Source organism: Mauremys mutica, chromosome 9 (assembly GCF_020497125.1).
Source record: "Mauremys mutica isolate MM-2020 ecotype Southern chromosome 9, ASM2049712v1, whole genome shotgun sequence".
Classification (NCBI taxonomy): domain Eukaryota; kingdom Metazoa; phylum Chordata; order Testudines; family Geoemydidae; genus Mauremys; species Mauremys mutica.
The window spans coordinates 101,341,539-101,360,473 of record NC_059080.1 but is presented as its reverse complement, the minus strand read 5'-3'; the positions used below and the strand labels follow the sequence as shown (position 1 = coordinate 101,360,473).

General features: G+C 48.2%; 1 protein-coding gene across 3 annotated transcripts in view; it reads right to left on the bottom strand.

The window, feature by feature from the left end:
• TP63 (tumor protein p63) overlaps positions 1-14,751 on the bottom strand; it is a 202,791-nt gene extending 188,040 nt beyond the window's left edge. For all 3 annotated transcript variants that reach the window (XM_045031032.1, XM_045031034.1, XM_045031035.1), the window contains exon 1: positions 14,655-14,751. The gene's annotated coding sequence lies outside the window, so the exon portion shown is untranslated. The remainder of the gene's footprint in view (positions 1-14,654) is intronic.
• Between the last annotated feature and the right edge of the window lie 4,184 nt (positions 14,752-18,935).

The window sequence follows — 18,935 nt, the reverse complement described above, 5'->3', positions numbered from 1 at the left end:
AAATACTACTACTAAACGTGGTTGAACATCTGATGCATCCTCTATTCAGGACACCAGACTGGTCTGGCAGGGGGGACTGAATCTATGAGTTAACACAGAAAATAACTACTATCCTCTAGTTACTGTGATCCTACAACTTCACTTCTCAGGCAGGAACTAATTTTTTTAAGTGCAATTGAAGGGGAATTGAGATGATATATAAAAATGGGTGCGTGTGTATACACAGTTATTTGCATCAAAGATCTTTCTAACTTATCTACAGAAGAAATGGAGCTGCCAGAGTTGCTATGATGCCAGAAGTGTGACAGGTTTTCCAGTCTTTGAGGGAGCAGCTTCCAGGATCTGACATCATCATTTCTGCAGTCAGCTGGGGCAACTTCTGAGGCCAATTCAGAGTCGACAGAAGCTCTCTTTGGAATTTTATGGAGGCTGCTTATGGGCCTTACTGGAACTGCATTTCAGAATTTGAGCTGTGTCACAGTTTGTGGCATTTTTGCAGGATGGGGACATTTTGCAGGCTGGCAGCTCTTCCTGCAAAGTGCTACTTCAGAGGGAGCCCTGAGCACTCAAAAGATTAGTCAATTTTTGTTGGTCATAACCTCAGGGAAAGACTCAAACCATGGTTCTTCTTTGAACAGTGGCTCTGTCACAGTGTTCTGATTCCTGGGGTTTCACATGTTGGTTTCTCAACAGCTTCTGAGTTCTGCAGACCAACGAGGCCTCCCACAGTCTTCAAATTACACCCTCAGTGACACTCCCCTGCCCCATTACGATCAAAGGGATTGCATGTTGGGCGCTTCATAGAGAGTTCTGTGGATGATGCACAAGGAGGCATAGAATACAATCTGATTCACTCTATCCCCCACTGTGTTAGCAATGGGGGTGAGGATAGCTTCTATAAAACCTTGGATCTGCCTTGACCCCATTGCTCAGTGGAGGAGTTATCTGCATTGACCAGCCTAAGCTTAAGCAGCCGGCCACTGGTGCAGCTCTGTTTGCGGAGCTGCCTTCTTCCAGCCAGGCACAAAACCTCCCAGAGAAGCATGCAGCAAACAGGTAATGAAGACAAGGAACAATGTATAGATAGGACAGGGCACAGCTATGGAACAGCTTTAGGGCTAAAGCCCTCGGGAAGTTCTACGGTGACACCTGCATTGGCAACTCCTGGCAAACTGGAGAACAGGGAAACAAGAGAAGGGGTTAGATATGGAGGGATGGGGGCCTGGAAGTGGCCCCCAGGGAACAGAGAAGAGAAGCATCTATTTCTGCCTCAGAAGCAGGGGTGTGCTCCAAAGCACCTAATACCTTATTACTGACTAGAGCTCTTAGCCAAGTCTGCCTGGTGCGTTTCCCAGTGAGCACGCTTGCACAGGGGAGTGCTGAGTTATCCCAATACAAGGGACGCCTCTCTCTCTACGTTAGCATGCAGCTGCACTCCTAAGGCCGTATCACAGCTGGGGGGCGGGGGGATCATAACATATTAATGAGGTATGAGAGCACCGTTTAGCTTTCTCTCTTGCACTGAGGGAGGGTAAGAGAGGAGGATGACAACAGATGAAAAGAACTTGCTTGGCCAATTCTCTGTTGCCTGTAGCTACTGCAATGGTCCTGAAAGGAAAGATGCAGTTTAGCAAGTTAACCTGCCTGAAATTGGAAGGTTTCAGTTTAAAGAGGACCCTGCCAACTAGCGTGTTTAAAAAACACCACGGCATCGTGGGGTGTATTTGTTCATCAAAATGTTCAAAAGGAAAAAAAAAAAACCCACCAGTTTCATCTGGGGATTTTCACCTGGCTCAGAAAACTGAACAAAGAAGCAAATCTGGCCAGTCTAGTTTCACCATCCAATAACATGCAAACAGACCCTTAAAACGGAACAAAATTTAAAAATCTAATTCCCCATTCCCCATGATGCAGGAGATCAGATGAGATGAGCACACTGCTCTCTTCTGGCCTTAAAATGCAAGGGGCCATTTCTATGAAGTGCTGATCCCCCTCTCTAAATAGAACACACCACATCTTCCAGAAAGTTTCATTTCTTTGCAAAGAGGGTTGTTTTGGCGGGGGGCTGGGGGGGGGGGAAGAGAAGAAAGGGGAAGGACAAAAAATATCTGTCAAAACCAAAAATTTTTGGCAAAAACTCATCAACATTATGGACATTTTTTCAGAAAATGTCGATGACATGCTTGAAATTGATATTTTTTATTGAAATCATTATCGACATGTTATTTACCAAAACCTCAGTTTTCAGTGAGAAAATGTGGTTTTTAGTAAAGCAAAAATTCTAATAATTTCAACAATTTCAGTTAAAAATTTCACAAATTGTGTTCATTTTGAATCCTCTGACATGGCAACAGCTTGAAATATTTCACAAAATCTTTCCCCATTTTAAGTCCAGCTCCTATTATATTCTTAACTGCACAGCAAACAAACAAACAAAACCACACCCAAACCCCCAGAATCATAACAATTACACAGCAACATACATCATACTAAATTCCTATGGAAACCTGTGCGCCTAGGGCACAAATCCAAGGTTTTAGTTATTTACATCTAACCGGTGTCCCTTTAGGAGATTTCCAAATTCCACAATGGGCCATGAATTGGGTGCTAAATTCCCATTTCTAATGTTGTCAGCGTTGTAACTTGAAATGCCAGGAGTCACTGCAGCATGTTCTAAGGCTAGGCCTGTGTCTGTGTGTGGGTCTACACTGCAGCTGGGAGGTGTAATTCGCAAGTCAGATGTACATGTCCTAGCTCTGCTCAAGCTAGGGTGAGCGCTAGAATAGCATCTTGGACAAGGTTGTTCTCCGAAGCCAGCCCGAGCCACCATGGCCACACTGCTATTTTTAGCTCACGGAGCTAGCACATGCCATTCATCCGCTTTTAAACCGGATGAATTTGGAGGGGTTTGTTCATTGTCGGATAACGAGACAGAACGGGACATGGTTCTGCCTAGTATCAGATGGGGGGGGCATTTTGAAGACATGCTGCTCCACAGTGCAGGCAAGGTGACGCCGGCAGGGACAGATCAGTGCAATCTTCAATATGGCGTCCGCCACGCATGCCAGGTCACACTGGTGGGCCCACACCATTCCCAGAAATAGCCGAGGGCATGCACAATAGCCAGACTGGTGCTGTGGAGCTGCCACAAGACATGGAAAGTATTAGACCAATTCACGCTGGCTTCTGACAGGCTCAGCAGGTGAATCATCTGGCCTTTCCCTTGGGAGGCCTCTGGTTCAAGCCCTCCTGCTGTCCACAGGGCCAGTGTTTTGTCTGCAATGTTACTCGGAGCCGAGCCCTGCCAACATATCCCTGGCAAGACGCAGTCAGTGTCCTTGCTGAGTAGGCGGAGGAGCAGGGACAGTCAATCAATCGCCTGGTGTCACAAATGAGTTCTGGCTAAATCCAACACAGCCTTTGTTCCAGTGCACTCTCGCTAGCTGGGCCGACAGGAATTCCAGTGCGTTGAGTCAAAGAGAAGGAGTGGGGGATGGTTTTTTTTTTTTTTAAAATAAAGTCTCCTGTTCGGGAAGCATAGTGAGATTTACAAGTCTGTAGAAATTTGTGAAGGTAAGAACAAGAAATACAGCCCCAGCCAGCCCTCGGGGCAACCAACCAATCAATCTTCACTGCATTGGCTGCTTCTCAATCCCATTTTAGCCTTCAGCAGTTTTAAAGATCTAAGCAACACAGCAGCCGTAACTTCCTCCCTGCCTGGCCCATTGATAACCCTGGCTGGGGGGAAGGCTGAGAACAGCGCTGGATGGGGACCCAGGTGATTCCCTGGGCCTGATTCTCTGCTGACTTAAGATCTGGTCTTCACTGACTCCAGAGGGAGCTGTAGATAAATTATCCAGTCCTCATCAGCCAATCCCAAAGCACTTTACAAAGGAGGTCAGCATCATTATTCCCATTTACAGATAGGGAAACTGAGGCACGGAGCAGGGACATGACTTGCCCAAGGTCACCAAGGCGACCAGTGGCAGAGCTGGGACAAGAACCCAGCCATCCTGAGCCCGAGGCCAGTGCTCTATCCACTAGGTTACACTGCATCTCATCACCTTCTTATTTCAATGTAACTCCCTGGAGTCACTCGTGATTTACACCAAGGTGCATGAGGACAACCAGGCCCAGTTGTTTTTTTTTTTTTTTATTAACAACTATCATTTTAAAATTTCAAAATACAAGTGTGTTGTCTAATAGAGCTGGTCAGGGAAGATGTCTCCCCCATAAAAAAATCTTGACACAATTTCAATGAAACTGACAAATGTAATGGGTTTTTATTAAATACTGAATTTCAGCCAATCAGATGAAAGCTTTCAACTAAAAAAAATTGTTTTTGCCCAACCAGTTCAAATTTTTTTTTATTGCCCATTGCCTAAAAATTCTCAAAAATTAACATTTCAACAAAATAGCCTTTATTTATTACTAAGCTCTGTCGCTTAGTAACTATTAGACTTTAATGTGCTACACTGTTCAGTGTATTTAATGAAAAGAAATTGTTTAGGAGAGCTGTGTATTTTTCTAGGACATCTGCAAGCGCTCAGCACCTCTGAAAATCTGGAGAAAGCTATTTCAAGTTGGGCACCCCCAAAGTAATCGGATCTCAAAAATGGGTGTCCATTTGGAAAATTTTGGCCCAGATCCACTGGATTGTAAACTTCCGTAATTGTACATGTCACCACAAAGTTGGACTGGCTCCTGAATGGCATAGGAAAGAGGAAATATAGATTGCAGCAGGTTCTTTGGAGAAATCAAAGCCAAGTCTTATTGAGCAATTAAGGAAAAACACCTATGGTACATTCCATAATGTAAATCAGTTAACATATTAAAAGAGAAAGAGACACACACACTCCGCACAATGTCTCGCTTTTCATCCTTAATGAACTTCCCAACTTTCGGAAGATCCCTGAGATGCAGAGTTTGCAGCTTTAACGTCAGCGTATTGGAGGCGTTTGAACCAGAGGCTCAGATTCATCCGATTGGCTGGATTCAAAGCAGACTGGTCTTAATGCTTAAAATGAGCAAAGGTGGCTCTCTCCGCCTGCCTGGTAAATGGCCCGTATCTTTGTCTAGCTGAGCACAATTTTTAATGATATGCAATCAACTAGTCAAGAAAAGTTCAGGAAGCAGCACATGGAGAGTAGACTCGGTGGTGAGGGGGAAACCTATTGGAGAGGAGGTGGGTTTGTGTGCACAGAGGACATATGGCTCATGACACAGGTGCTGACGATCCCTAAAGTACAGAGTTGTTTGGCTCTGGGATATTGGGTTGGGCCAGTCTTTAGGCTTTCCCCCTTGCAGGGGTAACTGTAGAGGCAATTCCTGTTCAAAAGACAGAACTAAGGATAATAAAAACCCGGGCCCTTGCACCACTAAACACACTGCTGCCAAGTGACCCAGGCTAGCAAACGCATGCTTGTCAGCCACAGGCCTCCCTTCGCTTACGCTGCTGTAGCAGCCAGCTGAGATCTGCGCGTGAACAGCACACACGTCCCACAGCAGCTTGGATAAATGCCGGCATCCAAAGTTTGGCAGTTTGAGCTACGCCCAGGAGGAAATTTTCTGCAACGCCATCATTGCAGCCAGGGGCTCCAAGCTCTCATTGTTGAACCTGGGAGTTCCTGCGCCTCAAAAGCCCATCCAAAAAGCAGCAAATTCAAATGGATACAAAGGGAAGAGGGTACCCCTAGGGCCTTAACATTTAGAGCCTTGTGACAGAGCAACAGCCTGCAGCAAAGTAAGGGCCTGATGTAAACAGGCACAGTTTAATTGTAGTCAATGCATGCCAGCCAACACCCATTGAATACCCAGCCCTCAGTATTTGTCGGAAGCGACACTACATCGAAGCATGCTATGGAACGGCCAGTGCTTGGCAGCAGGGTCCAGATGGTGCGCGACTGGTGAGTGCGCTGTAGATTCGCACCTTGGCTCATTGCCCCCGAAATCTCCGTGCCCGTAGAGCAGGGGTCGGCAACCTTTCAGACATAGCATGCCGAGTCTTCATTTAGTCACTCTGATTTAAAGTTTCGCGTGCCAGGAATACATTTTAACGTTTTTAGAAGGTCTCTTTCTATAAGTCTATAATATATCACTAAACTATTGTTTTATGTAAAGTAAAATGTTAAAATGTTTAAGAAGCTTCATTTAAAATTAAATTAAAATGCAGAGCCCCCCAGACCGGTGGCCAGGACCCAGGCAGTGCGAGTGCCACTGAAAATCAGCTCGTGTGCCGCCTTCGGCACGTGTGCCATAGGTTGCCTACCCTGCCGTAGAGGATGAAGTAGGGAACCAGGCAGAACCCCTGCAAAGAGGGCTTTGTTCCACCCCCTCATTTCAGCATGAGAGAGGCAGATCTGAACCCCACGGAGCCCATTACAGAGGCAGGGGTCACGGAGCTCAAGTGGCTGCAGAGTACTAAGTGCCCCTCACGGACATCAGAGAGATGTCACCCCCCTGCAGAATCAGGCCCTGAATTACTTACATTAATTCAAGGGAAACAATTTGATTTAAAATAACAACTGCCATAGGAAAGGAAACCCATTCAGGAATCTGCCCCTCGTCGAAAGCTATCCCTTGTCCTCGGGTTTCTCTGGGAACCCGACAAGAGCAAGCACTGTGGCTGATTCACAGAAGCTAGAGCTGGAAAGTGATAGCGTTGGATTTATTGGTTTTAGAGGAAGCGATATACCAAGATTTATGGGGAGAGATTTAAAAAATGGCTTGGTGTCAGATTTCTGGTGGGAAAACAAAACAAAGATACCGAGGTCTTCAACACACAAGAAAGGAACTCAGAGATGCTACAGAAAGGGGAGCCATAGAAATACCTAGAGACAGAGTGTGTGTGTGTGTCGGAGTGAGCACACACACACACACACACACACACACACACACTCACACACACACCCCTATTCTCCACAAAGCTTGTCCCATGGGAGGAATTGCCACTTTGCATTAAACCAAATGGTACATCTGGGTCCAACAGTGACCAGCAACAGCTGCTTCAGAGGAAGGTACAAGGTGGCCCCAGAATGATGTCTAATTATGGAATAACCTGCCTAGCAGGGATAAGTGTTCTCAAACTCCCCACCCCAAGTGCGAGATTGCCTTTTGGCCTGAAGCACAAGGATTTGTGACCCTTATGACTCTTATTTGTTGTCAATCCTGCTAAGCTCTTGGCCTTATTAAAATCCTGTGGCCATGAGTTCCATGGGTTAATTGAGGCTAAAGAAATCAGGTTTCCTTGGGCAATCAAAGGCAGTTTGAAGAGTCTACTATTAGCAGGGTGCGGACCTTCCAAGAGTTATGTTTGTAGAGTCTGGTAAGTCTCAAGAGCAGATATGTGGATTCCTTTCTGCTACCTATGGCTCTGCCTACATCTGGATAAGAGGAGGATGGAAGATCTCAGATCCTGCTTAGAGCCTTGAATTTAAGGAACATGGGTTTTTTCTCCTGGATCTCCCGTTGATTGTGTTGATATCTTCTTCTTCTTCTACACATTGCAGGACATCCTCCATTAGTGCAATGTCTGTCACTTGAGAGGCAGAGCGGGCAGCTTCTCCTCCGCTGGGCATGTTCCCTCCATTCTGGTGTGTACATCATTCCCAGCCTCCCCAGTTCCGCTCCTACTGCTCCCCATGTTGCAGAATCACTCTGGCTCTTTTCTCAGGATTTGTTTTATGCACCCCGCTTCTGAGTCCAGTGCTCCTCCTGCAGCCTCCTCTGGGACTTCATTGCATGCCACGCTTAGGGACTGGGTTGGGTTGTACTGTGCCTTTCAGATTCAGTCTGACAACACATTTCAGCTGCTGCTTCTCAGATCCTGAGCTGCATTTCCCATGGGGCCTTTAACCACACTGGCCCGAAAAAAAACTGACTGCATTTTGGCATTGCTTTATTCTCAGCATGGAGCTGACCACAGGATAAGCCCGTGGCCCAGCCAAGCAGCCACACATCCCCTTGTCTCAACCCCTCCCCAGGGCATTGCCATGGAAAGGACCTTGTATATCACAACTCTGCAGGTGCGTTTTGCAGCTCGCCTCTGCCCGGGTTATCTTACAGGTGGCCCAGTCTGTAGGGAGAGGGCAGGGACAGCAGAATCTGCCCTCCAGCAAGTAGAAATCTGTCGCTATGAAAACAGAGAAACAAGACTCCAACTCAAAGGCCTTCCGATAGCTGCAGAGAAACCCTGCTGAGTTCCCCAGAAGGGGGCGCCGCTCCAAAGTCACACCAGCGAACACAAGCCCCTGGTGACAACTTAGGGCTTTGCACCCAAACGGTGAGAGACACCCCAGGGTCAATCGCCATGTGGAAGGATGAAGAGACTCAGCAGTTTTGGGCAGCATTTTGGAGTCCGTTTGAACCCCTGACTCCCAGTGCAGCTTGGGTGGTGCCAGCCCAGAAGACGTTTCCTCACATGCCCAGTCAGACTGAGCCGACGGTTTCATCTGGCTCTGATTAGCCTTTAGGAAGCAGAGAGGAGGCCACAAGCCGGATTTGACCAGCTCTGAACTTTATGGGGCTCTCTGTCTCGTGTCCACCCCTATGAAATCACCACCCTCTAACTCTTATGATATCAGCTAGACCAAGCCAACCACCTGAGGATTCAGTTCCTCCCACTGGCAGCAGGTGTTTCTGCTAATTGCCCTAAGACCTCGTCTGTGCTGTAAACATAACCAAGCTGTGGTAACCAGGGCGCGCTCTGATCTGAGCAGCTCACCACAGATACAGGGGAGTTGTGTCCACAAAGCAGCTTTCCTCACAGCGCACTCAGGTTTGCACACCCACACCTATCACCCGGCCTCCCCCACCATTGCATTCTGGGAAAACTCCGGCCAGCAGTCCCACAGTATCCCAGCACAAGACATTCTTGGGGCAGCATAGGCTAAACCAGCAGGATGTGGAGCAATGCACTGTGGGATACCCTATGCAGAGACGGCCGGGGAGGAAGACAACCAACCACCCTACTGCCCCGGACACTCCTCAGGGGTCTTGTCTTCCCTGCTGTAAGAACCTCTTTACAGGATCATGCGTTAGTGTAGGTTGCTGGGGAAAGATGGCATGTGGTTAGCTGCCATCATTACTAACTGACTATGTGTGGATACCAGCTAGATTTTGAGCCAGCCATGCTACCAACTAATTACACACAGACACAGTGAAAAGGGACCGTGGACAAGCCCTTAGGGCAGCGAATACTAGTTCCAGATCTTTGATACAGGCTGGCGGAGGAAGTGTATGCTCCGCCCCACTCTGGTTCTCCTGCTCCTGATCTTATGCCAAGGCATTTGGGAAACTAAAATATTTGCTTATCAGGCAAGTTTGAACAGTAGCCATTGTGCTCTGGCTTCTTGCAGTAACTGAGTGTCTTTAAGCCACTGACAACATTTAGATGGAGCTTCTTGAAGTTGCTAAGGGGTTAAAGCTGGGACATCTGGTGAAACACAAGACTCAGCTGTTGCTCAAATGACATCTTCTTGGGTCAAATTTATCTCTTCTTGCCAGTCCATCTGCTTGCAGCTTGTCAACGGTAAACACTTGAGAGTTGCAAAGCGAGAGAGAACACACGGCAGGAAAGGACAGTGTCTTAGCGTTTACCTAGATCGTGATAAGAAAGCAAAAACAGCCTCTACCTCCATAACCCCACCATCCTCTTCCTCCCTCTGTGGATCACAGCTACATTCCTCTGCCAGGGTCACACCAGGGCTAGGAACCCACAGCTACCACTGACGTACAGTGGTTATGAAGCAGGCCGCCCAAGGGCTAAGCAGCATGGAGTTATTTGTTCCCTCAGGCAATAAGGAAAAAAACCCACTACTGACAACTTGCTACTGTACTTGCTCATGTTTCGAATGCCCCGCGGGAGTGGCTCACACCCTTATTGCCATCTGGTGAATGTCCCTTGCTGAAAGAAATGTCCAAGCTTCAATTCCTGCTCTTCCCTGTCAGTTCTTGTACAGCTGGGACAGCGTAACCCCTCTCCCGACTAGTACAGAGAGTCCCTGCCCCCAAAGAGGTGACAGCCAAAGAGCTGGGTGTTTAAATGACAGGGAGCTTACAGCCTGGCTCTCCGAGGTGCTGAGCACTGGCAGGTGCTGTGCATCCCAGAAAAAACAGCATCAGGCAGGCAACGTATTTAACGAGACACTTGCTGAGCAGAAATCCGTGTTCCTAGCACACTGGGTATCCCTTGCCTCACCCTTGCAGCTTCTGCAATGAGCTTGCATGACAGAAGGAGACTGTTCTCGTGAACTATGTTATCCACCCGATTTGCAGATCCCCTGGGTTTGCAGCCCGTGATGGGTAACCTGAGATCAGGTGGAGCGCTCTATGCCCCGGCTTCTCTAACCATCTGAAGCAGAGATCCTTTTTCCAATTCTTTATTGGAGGCTCATGGCAAACCAAACACACCGAGCACAAAGTCAGGGAAAACCCAGGCTTTCTGGAAACCCACCCAAATGTCTTCTGCAGCCTTAGATGTAAAACCTCTTCCATGTGCAACCAGCAAGGCCGCAGGTTCCCCCATGGGCGGTTAGCAAGGGGAGGTTTCAGGATTTAACCACCACCCTCTGCTGTTGCCTTTTGTTATCACAGAGGCCAATGTGCTGATAGCCTGTAATTAAGGAGGCTGGTTTGAGTTGGCACATTTCTCCAGGAAGACAAATCCCTACCATGTGTCACCAGGGCACTTGCACCACAACATTATGGCATTGTACCAGAGCATCATGGAGTATCTTGAGTCACAACTTGATGCTGTTTCAGGGGCTTTCTACGAAGCGTCTAGAAGGAAAAAAACCCTGACACATAACCGACGCTCTGTAAATGCAGTAACAATTCCACCAGCCGTCGGACGATGGTAAAAGCATTTGCAAGTATTTGCTTTCTTGCCTCCAGACCAACCCTCACCTCCAGTTAAAATATTTTAGCACAATAAATAAATGCCCCTGCAGCGTACTGGTGATTGGCACAACACACGGTGCAAGACATATTTGACGCATGGCTGATTAAAAGATCAGGAGAAAGGAAGGTTGGCCTGCACCACACATACACCCATTTCCCTCTCCTACAGCCTGGCCCTGACGGCATGCTCAGGGCAGAGCTGAGAGCGCAGCTGTAGTTTTCGGTGTCAAACATTAAGGCGTTGTCCTGATGGGGACTGTGCTCAGGAGAGGACAGCTCTGGGCTCATCTTTGGCTCCAGAAGTATGCTTTAAAATCAGAACCTTTGCTTCCTGAGGGACATGGCCCTAGTTTCTCTCCATTCATGTACTGGAAGATCGGTAAGACCTTGTCACTCACATTACAAAGTTACTGGCTGCCTGTGTGCATGGCACCCTGTACAAGCTGGCAAAGGCCACGAAGGGAGCGACATGTACTGTGGTATGTTTAACCCGAGAACTCTTGGTTGAATGGATTAGTCCAGAAAACAGACAGAGAAAGGGCATTGCATCCTTGGGTACGATGGATTGGGCCGGGGATTAGCTGGAGGACAGAACAGGGCTGTGCAATCTATAGAGGTCTTCATTTATGAAGCGATGTTAGACTCCATTCTGCAGCCCATGTAGCCAAAATTGGGTCCTTCAGTTTGGGCTCTATATTACGTCGGGGGAGGGAGAACAGGCAACCTATAAAGAATGAACCAGTGAGTGAGCTTGTGAACACTGTCGGCATCCAACCGGCAGTCCAAGGGCTGGATGATATTCCCAGCTCTGGCACTGACCGGCTGGGGGGCCTCGGGTAAGTCCCTTCCTCTCTCTGCACCTCTGTTTTCTCACCCGCCTTTGTCTGCCTCGGCCAGTCAGTCCGGAAGTTCTGGGGGGCAGCGATCGTGTGTGACTATCTGTTTGTACAGCGCCCAGAGAACAGGACTCCGATCCCAGCGGGTGCTACCCTGACACAAGTCGATAATTATAATCCTCTCTGCCACTGGAAGGAATCAGATTGGCTCATATTTTTAATTGTGCTGCCCTCTAGTGGCTAACTCTGGTCTATTTAAGTTCAGATACCATCCTCTTCACTGTGCAGTCTTACTGGTGATTGGCCTTTATACAGGTAACAGAGATTGCTACTGCACAACAGCTACTTTAAAATATTAATGTGCATTAGTATGGGGAGCTGAGCAGTGGACTGGGCCACCCAAGGATTAGACACAACATAGAGAACGCTCCAGCTGTCAGCCTCCAGTTTGATCCCAGCCTAGGCTGGCGTTAACAAAGACATTCCAGGTGCGTGGGTGGCCTCCGTGATCTCAGCCCAATTCCAAGCAGACAGGTGGCCACAAAACCACCCACGTGATCAGCTCCCACGTTTTCATTGGTGTGGGCCAGTGAGCCCACGTCCCCCACTCCCCTTAGAGGTTTGCCAGCACTGTCGGTTTAGTCATGGAACCGGAACGCTCTTCCATGTGGCCATAAAAATCGTTAGCATTCAAGGTACATCCAAGTAATGACAGAGATAATTGCTACATTTCAGACCCAAAACGTTACTTAAAAGCACTCAATTATCTCGTGGCTGAGCCAGCATTGGCAGCAACTAATTGCTTAACTAAAGACTTTCTTGTTTCCAACCTGTGTCAGCATGTGACAGGTAAGCCACTAGTGAGGGGATGGAGCAAGGTATCTTTTACATGAAGAAGGGCCAACGGGCAGCCCATGGCGGTTCATGGCACAGCAGGACAGGACAGTTTGACCTAGATGTTGTAAACATGGAAAAATGGAGGCTGCTGGGGCCAGGAAGGAGAGAGTTACCTGGATACAGTCATGGCTTCCTGCCTCTGAATCAGAGCCCCAAATAGTTGCATAGCATCACCAGTGCCATTGTAACCACTGCCACATTCCCTCCCCAGATTCAGCTGCATTTCAGTGGGGGGTGACATGACCAGTATATACATGTATCTTGTCATTCCGGAAAACACCCGGATGCTTGTAAAAAGGGCATTATACATCAGGGATAACAGTGAATCTGCACCATAAAGAAGAACCACGGAAGTAGAAAATATTTCTTGGGAAATGCCATTCCACAGCAGAATAGTGGTCCGTGTAGTCCAGTACCTCGTCTCTTAAAGTGGCGAGGAACAGCTGCTTCAGAGGAAGATGCAAGATGCCCCCGACTGGCCAGTTGTGGAATAATCAGCCTCAAGCAGAAATTTCAGCCTACCTCTAAACCAAGAGATTAGCTTGTGTGAGACAGCAGACGAATTTATGTCCCTTTGTCTCTAAGGCTTTATAGTTCTTGCCACAATTATGCTAAGCATGCTCATTACCCAATAAAATGTGTGGGCCTTTTTTATTCCTACTAAAATCTCAGACTCTATGATATCTAGTGGCAGAGAGTTCCGCAAATTAATTATTTTGAATCTTACAAAAAAAAAGAAAAGAAAAAGAAAAAGAAAAAGGATTCCTTTGTCCAGCTTTAAGTAATGCCTTTTTCCCATAAGATGAAGGGCAAACAGGAGTACTCTCCCGCCTCCTTCTCTAGACCGCTGATTAGCATTCACACCATTATCACATCCTTCTCATTGGTCTCTCCATAAGCCAAACGGGCCCAGTCTTTTCAGTTCACCCTGATACAGAAATCTTTCCAGGCTTCAAATCATTTCAGCACTTGTCTCTGGCCCCTTTCAATTTCTGATGCATCACTCTATCTCGGGGGGGCTCAGTATTCCAGACAGGGGCACGCCCTTCATTTCTGTAATGGCATGATATTGCCACTATATTTTTCTATCCCATTCTTTATTCATACTGACAGGTTGTTGGCTTTCCTGACCACCACACAGCACACATATGCACTGAGCTGGCCCCAGGTCTTTTTCCTGAGTGCCCACGGGTCCTTTAGAAGTGTGGGGGGGAGGGGTATTTTTTTTCTTTCATCATCCTTTCCACTGTGTCCTGCCTTGCATTGTCAACTCTGAATTTCATCAGCTCGTCACGTTGCCCATTAACTAGCTTGGTCAGGTCCCTCTGAGGTCTCTTGCAGTTTTCTTTCACCTCATCTAACTTAAATAACTTATCTGCAAATTCTCCTTCCTCACAGTTTCTCTTTTTTTCAGAGCACTCTTAAATAGCACCAGATCCAGTGCAGAACCCAGTTCACCTCCCAGGCAGCCTGTTGCTTTGTGGAGAACTGTTTATTCTTACTCTTTTCTGTCTCTCCACCAGTTTCAAATGCCTGGCAGCCCTTTACCACTCACCCCATTTATTCACTAATTTTGTTGACACACAAAGAAAACTAGTAGATTGAAGGGGAACAACTTTTCCCTACAGAAGCTCTGTTGGTTTATCCTCCTCACACCAGATTTTGCTCCCTATCACATAAACTAACCTCTCTTGCTTTAGAGCCACCTTTCAAGCATGAACATGTGGGAGTTTAGGATTTGTGGGCTTGCTTGCTAACAAGATCCAGACCTCAGGCAGGCTATCAACCACTCCTTAAAGCTGAGCAAGGGGGTTCAGATCTGAGGCCTGGGTTTGGTACTACCACTACTTTTCTATTTCACATGCACCATTTCTGTTCATTATTCCCCTCGCTACAATTAACCACCATTCAAACCTTTGATCTTTACAACCCTCTGGAAAACAGTCAGGTTCCCACATAAAAGCATGTTATTAATTTCTGAGAATGACACCATATTCCTTCCTACTGCTTTGAAATCCTTACCTGCTCTCAGCAATTCACTGCCAGGCTGCAGGAGCTAGGGGAGAGAGGCTAGTTCTACCAGCTCTTGCCAATTGCAGACATTTAGGAACCACACCTGAGCCCTGTTTATTGGTACTAAGACAATCTGCTGCAGCTGCTGTCTGAGCAACTAGATTGTTACAGGGATCTAGGCCCAGAGCCTTCCTGAAATCAGTGGAAGTTAGGAGCCTAAAAGTACCATTGTGCATCTGGGCCCTACCCTTTTAGTACTGTAAGTGGGGGCCAGTTCTGGGGTAATAAAAGGAGATATACCAATCTCCTAGAGCTGGAAGGGACCTTACAAGGTCATCAAGTCCAGCCCCCTGCCTTCACTAGGCAGGACCAATTTTTGCCCCAGATCCCTAAATGGCCCCCTCAAGGATTGAACTCACAACCCTGGGTTTAGCAGGCCAATGCTCAAACCACTGAGCTATCCCTCCCCCCTCCATGTCTTGCTGATTCAGCCCCGAGCTCGGGGGCGGGGGGCAGCTGGTAGTCCAAGGGGTGGTTCTGTTCAGCCCCTCAACGATTTTCAGCCACACTGGGACATGTCCCGGTACCTGCACAGGGCACAGCCCAGAGCGTGCCGAGGAAGCCAGTACTGTGCATCCCTGCAGGTCCTCTGCGCCCCAGGAAAAGCCCCAGCGTCCAGACACCAGCGGCCCCGCCTGGGGCCAGGGGTAGTGCCCAGGCCTCATGTCCCCTCCCGGTTCACAGCACCAGGACGCCAGCAGGGGCTCTCCCAAGGGGCAGGGATGCAGGCTCCCCAGCGAGTGGCAGGCAGTGGGGCCCTGGCCACGGGGCTGCCCAGCTGCTGCTGTGTCGGGCCTGGCCAGGAGAGGTGGCAGCAGCTGCTGCATCTCCGCAGCCTTTCTCACTAGGAGGTGAGCTAATCTGTGACTGCAACGTCAGTACCTGTTAGCCCCCGGAACGGCTAAACCCAGAGCCTGGAATTCTGTTCCTGTAAGGGGCCCAAGGAAGTGCCCCAAAATGAGCATCCAGACAACGCTGGCTCTTTATGGGCGCCCCAGATCACAGTTGTGCCTGGCGCTCTGGGAGGCCGGCATTGGTACCTGTCGGCATGGCACCCATGGCCCAGGCCAGAACCCCCTCTATTCAGGGCGTTTAGGGACATTGAAATAAATCCTTCGATCCCCTCTACCCTGATAGAACGCTGTCCTGGGGAGCCAAAAAATCTTACCGCGTTATAGGTGAAACCGCGTTAGCTCGAACTTGCTTTGATCCGCTGGACCGCGCAGCCCCGCCCACCCCGGAGTGCGGCTTTACTGCGTTCTAGCCGAATTCGTGCTATCTGGGGTTGTGTTATCTCGGGGTAGAGGTGTATAAGCAAGGAAGATGGACTAGCTCACATATCTGTGCCATGAGACTAGGGAGCGGACACAAAGAACATTTGGCTGATGAAGATCCTTTTGCTGGGTTTTCTTTGGCTGTTTTTTGCAGGACAAAATTTGGGACAGAGTTGGGATGGGTCATAGGAGCCTATCCAGGCTGGGACACGTTCCATGTTCCAGCCCAAAAGAAAACAAAGCTTGAGGGCCCCAGGGGTTGTAATCAACTTTATTACGGTGATAATCAGGGCCAGCCCTGCCTCTTGGGAATGGAAAAAACCCTCCTGTGTAACAAGCCCATCAAGGCACGGGGTTAGGATGGGGATGTTTTCACCCACTGTCACTGTTCTGAAGACACCGTGAGAGTGAAAGGGAAGAGAGGAATAAAAAGCAAGATCTGGGACCCTCTGATTCCGTATGTGTATTTTGAGCACAATCTGGAAAGTGGAATGGAGCAGAGGGACTCGTGTGACATGCTGTTAGCTTTCAGTGTGTAGCTTTTGGAATTCACAAAGGTGGATTTAGATTCTCTCTCCTTTGTGGTTCACTTGTTCCCAGGAAAATACCCCCTAGCCACTTCCTCTGGGTCATTTTGCTGTCCGATTTGGTTACTACCGAGTTTTCTCAGCATTGGCACCAGAGGAACTAATGGAATTTGCTAGGAGAGGTAGCATCACCTCTGCACTCCTTTGGAAGATTAGCTGTCTGATAGTGGCCAGCTCTCTCATCATGCAGGGATAAAGCCCTGGAGACAGGCCAGGGATGCGCTTGGATCCGTATCGGTCGAAGCGAATTGCAGAAGTACTGAGTGGCTGAGATATGGGGATCAGAAAATGATCAGGGTTCGTTCCTGCCACAGCTTTATCTGTCAGCTTGTAGTGCATTGAAAATGATCCACCTGTATAGAGGAGCGGCTATGTTCATTCATGCTGGGAAAGCACAGTACACTCCTTATTCAAACTCTCTTACCCCTGCTGCCTGGAAAAGATACGGGGAGTGCAAACAGTTTTTCATATTACACAGGCACTGTTTCCATAGGTCTAATATCTGCATATCACCATGGATGGGGGCTGATTTTATCTCCAGGCTCCTATGCACCCCCTCAGGGGGTGTAAAGGTGCCTCAATGGATTGGGGGAGAAATCCCCCTATGCAGGAACAGGGTAGGACTGAGGTAAGTGCCCCTAAGCCCCCCCCACTTTGTAGGGGGTGTACTGGTTCTGGGGGTGGGAGGTAGGACATGCCTGAATCGCTGACAGGAATGGAGATTTTGGACTGCAGTACAGTAGGGGGAAAACTGCCTCAATTTGAGCAGCCCCGGGGCTGCTCTAACTTGTGATGGGGCCCATTTTGTCTCCCACTGCAGCTCAGAATCTGTGGGGCAAAGACGACTTAAAGCCACCTTTTCCCTCCTTCCTCTCAGGCTGCACCTTCTGTCCTGTGTCTTTCAGGAGGCCCAGCACTGACTCTGGCCCATGCTATTTATTTTTGCACTTGAGAGGGGGGGAACTTGGATCTGGATCCTGCATCACTGGTGCAGATGCTTAGCATAAGGCCCTACTCCTACGAGTAGGATTGTGCATGTGCCTCAGTGTTTGCAGGATCACGGCTTAGGCTGCTGCTTTCACTGTCTAGTTGTCTACTAGTGCAGTGCTATTGTGTTTTGGTTACCAACATTGCAGCAGACTGTCACTGAGCTTAAAAGACCCAAGCCTACCGGGAACAGATTTCTATTTGTATTCACGGTTCTGCGACTGCCAAACCTACATTTGAAACTGACAACGGACGCTGTAACTGACGAGACTATTTCAATGCCAGGGTGCACTACCGACAACCCCTGACCCTTCAAAGATCATGAGTCAGCCCCTCTCCCCCGCCCCCCGTCACCAGTTTGGCTTAAAATTCATTAGATTTTTTTTTAAAAAATGGATCACATGCTCTCTCTCTCTTGACTTTCTGGTTTCTCAGCTTTAGGGCACAATTGCTTCACATTTGCAAGCTTTTCTCCAGCAACCACGAGGGTTAGAAAGGAACAGTTTTTTTTGTTTTTTGTTTTTTTAAATGAAAACCAAGATTGTCACCTGATCACATGCCTCCTAGAGCTGGGGCTTTAAGAACACCAAATATTATGGGTCTTCCAAGAAAAATCACAGGACTTGGAAACACTGGGCTCCTCAGCATTTTTTTTTTTACTTTGCTTGCAAAGCCTGTGTTTTTAAAATGAATCTAGAAAATGAAACTGACCATCCTATTGCATCAGTGAAGTACAAAAAACATGAAGCCGGTAGCAGAGGTGGTGAAAAGTCAATTGCATTTGGAAGTCTTTCTGTTTACTCTGTGGTGTTAGTGTAACTTTAGCAAAGGACAGGAATTATTTATCCATAACATCTCCCCTCTCTCTCCCCTTCATCTGGCTGCCCCGTGCCATATCCTTTGCAAGCAACTGGAGAGATACAATATCAGTTTCAAAGCGTGGGCTGTGCTTCCCCAGTACCTGGGGGTAGCATTCGATAACAGGGATTTTGATCGCGGGCGCTGCTCCCATCCCAACCTGCTGCCAAAAGCCTGTCAAGCGGTTACGCTGTCTAAACTGTGACCTGTTTAACAGGACATTGCTTCCCCCACTCCTTCTGGGAGTTCATATTTCTCACCTTCCCCCTCCAACACTTATCGCAGAGCGTATCTGTCACCCCTGCCTCTGGGTCCCTTTCCCTGAACTGGAAAGCCACAGATGATGGGGGAAGTGGCTGGCATCTTGTTCTCTGCTCATCAATCTATCATCTGTGCCAAGGCCCTTTGCAGAGTCAAGCTGTCTCCAGCCCTCATTGATTTTTTAAAAGCCGAGGATGTTTGTGTTTTAGCTGGTGGGCTGGAGAAATGATTTCAGCAATGGGTTCGTTGGGGAGAATACCGGT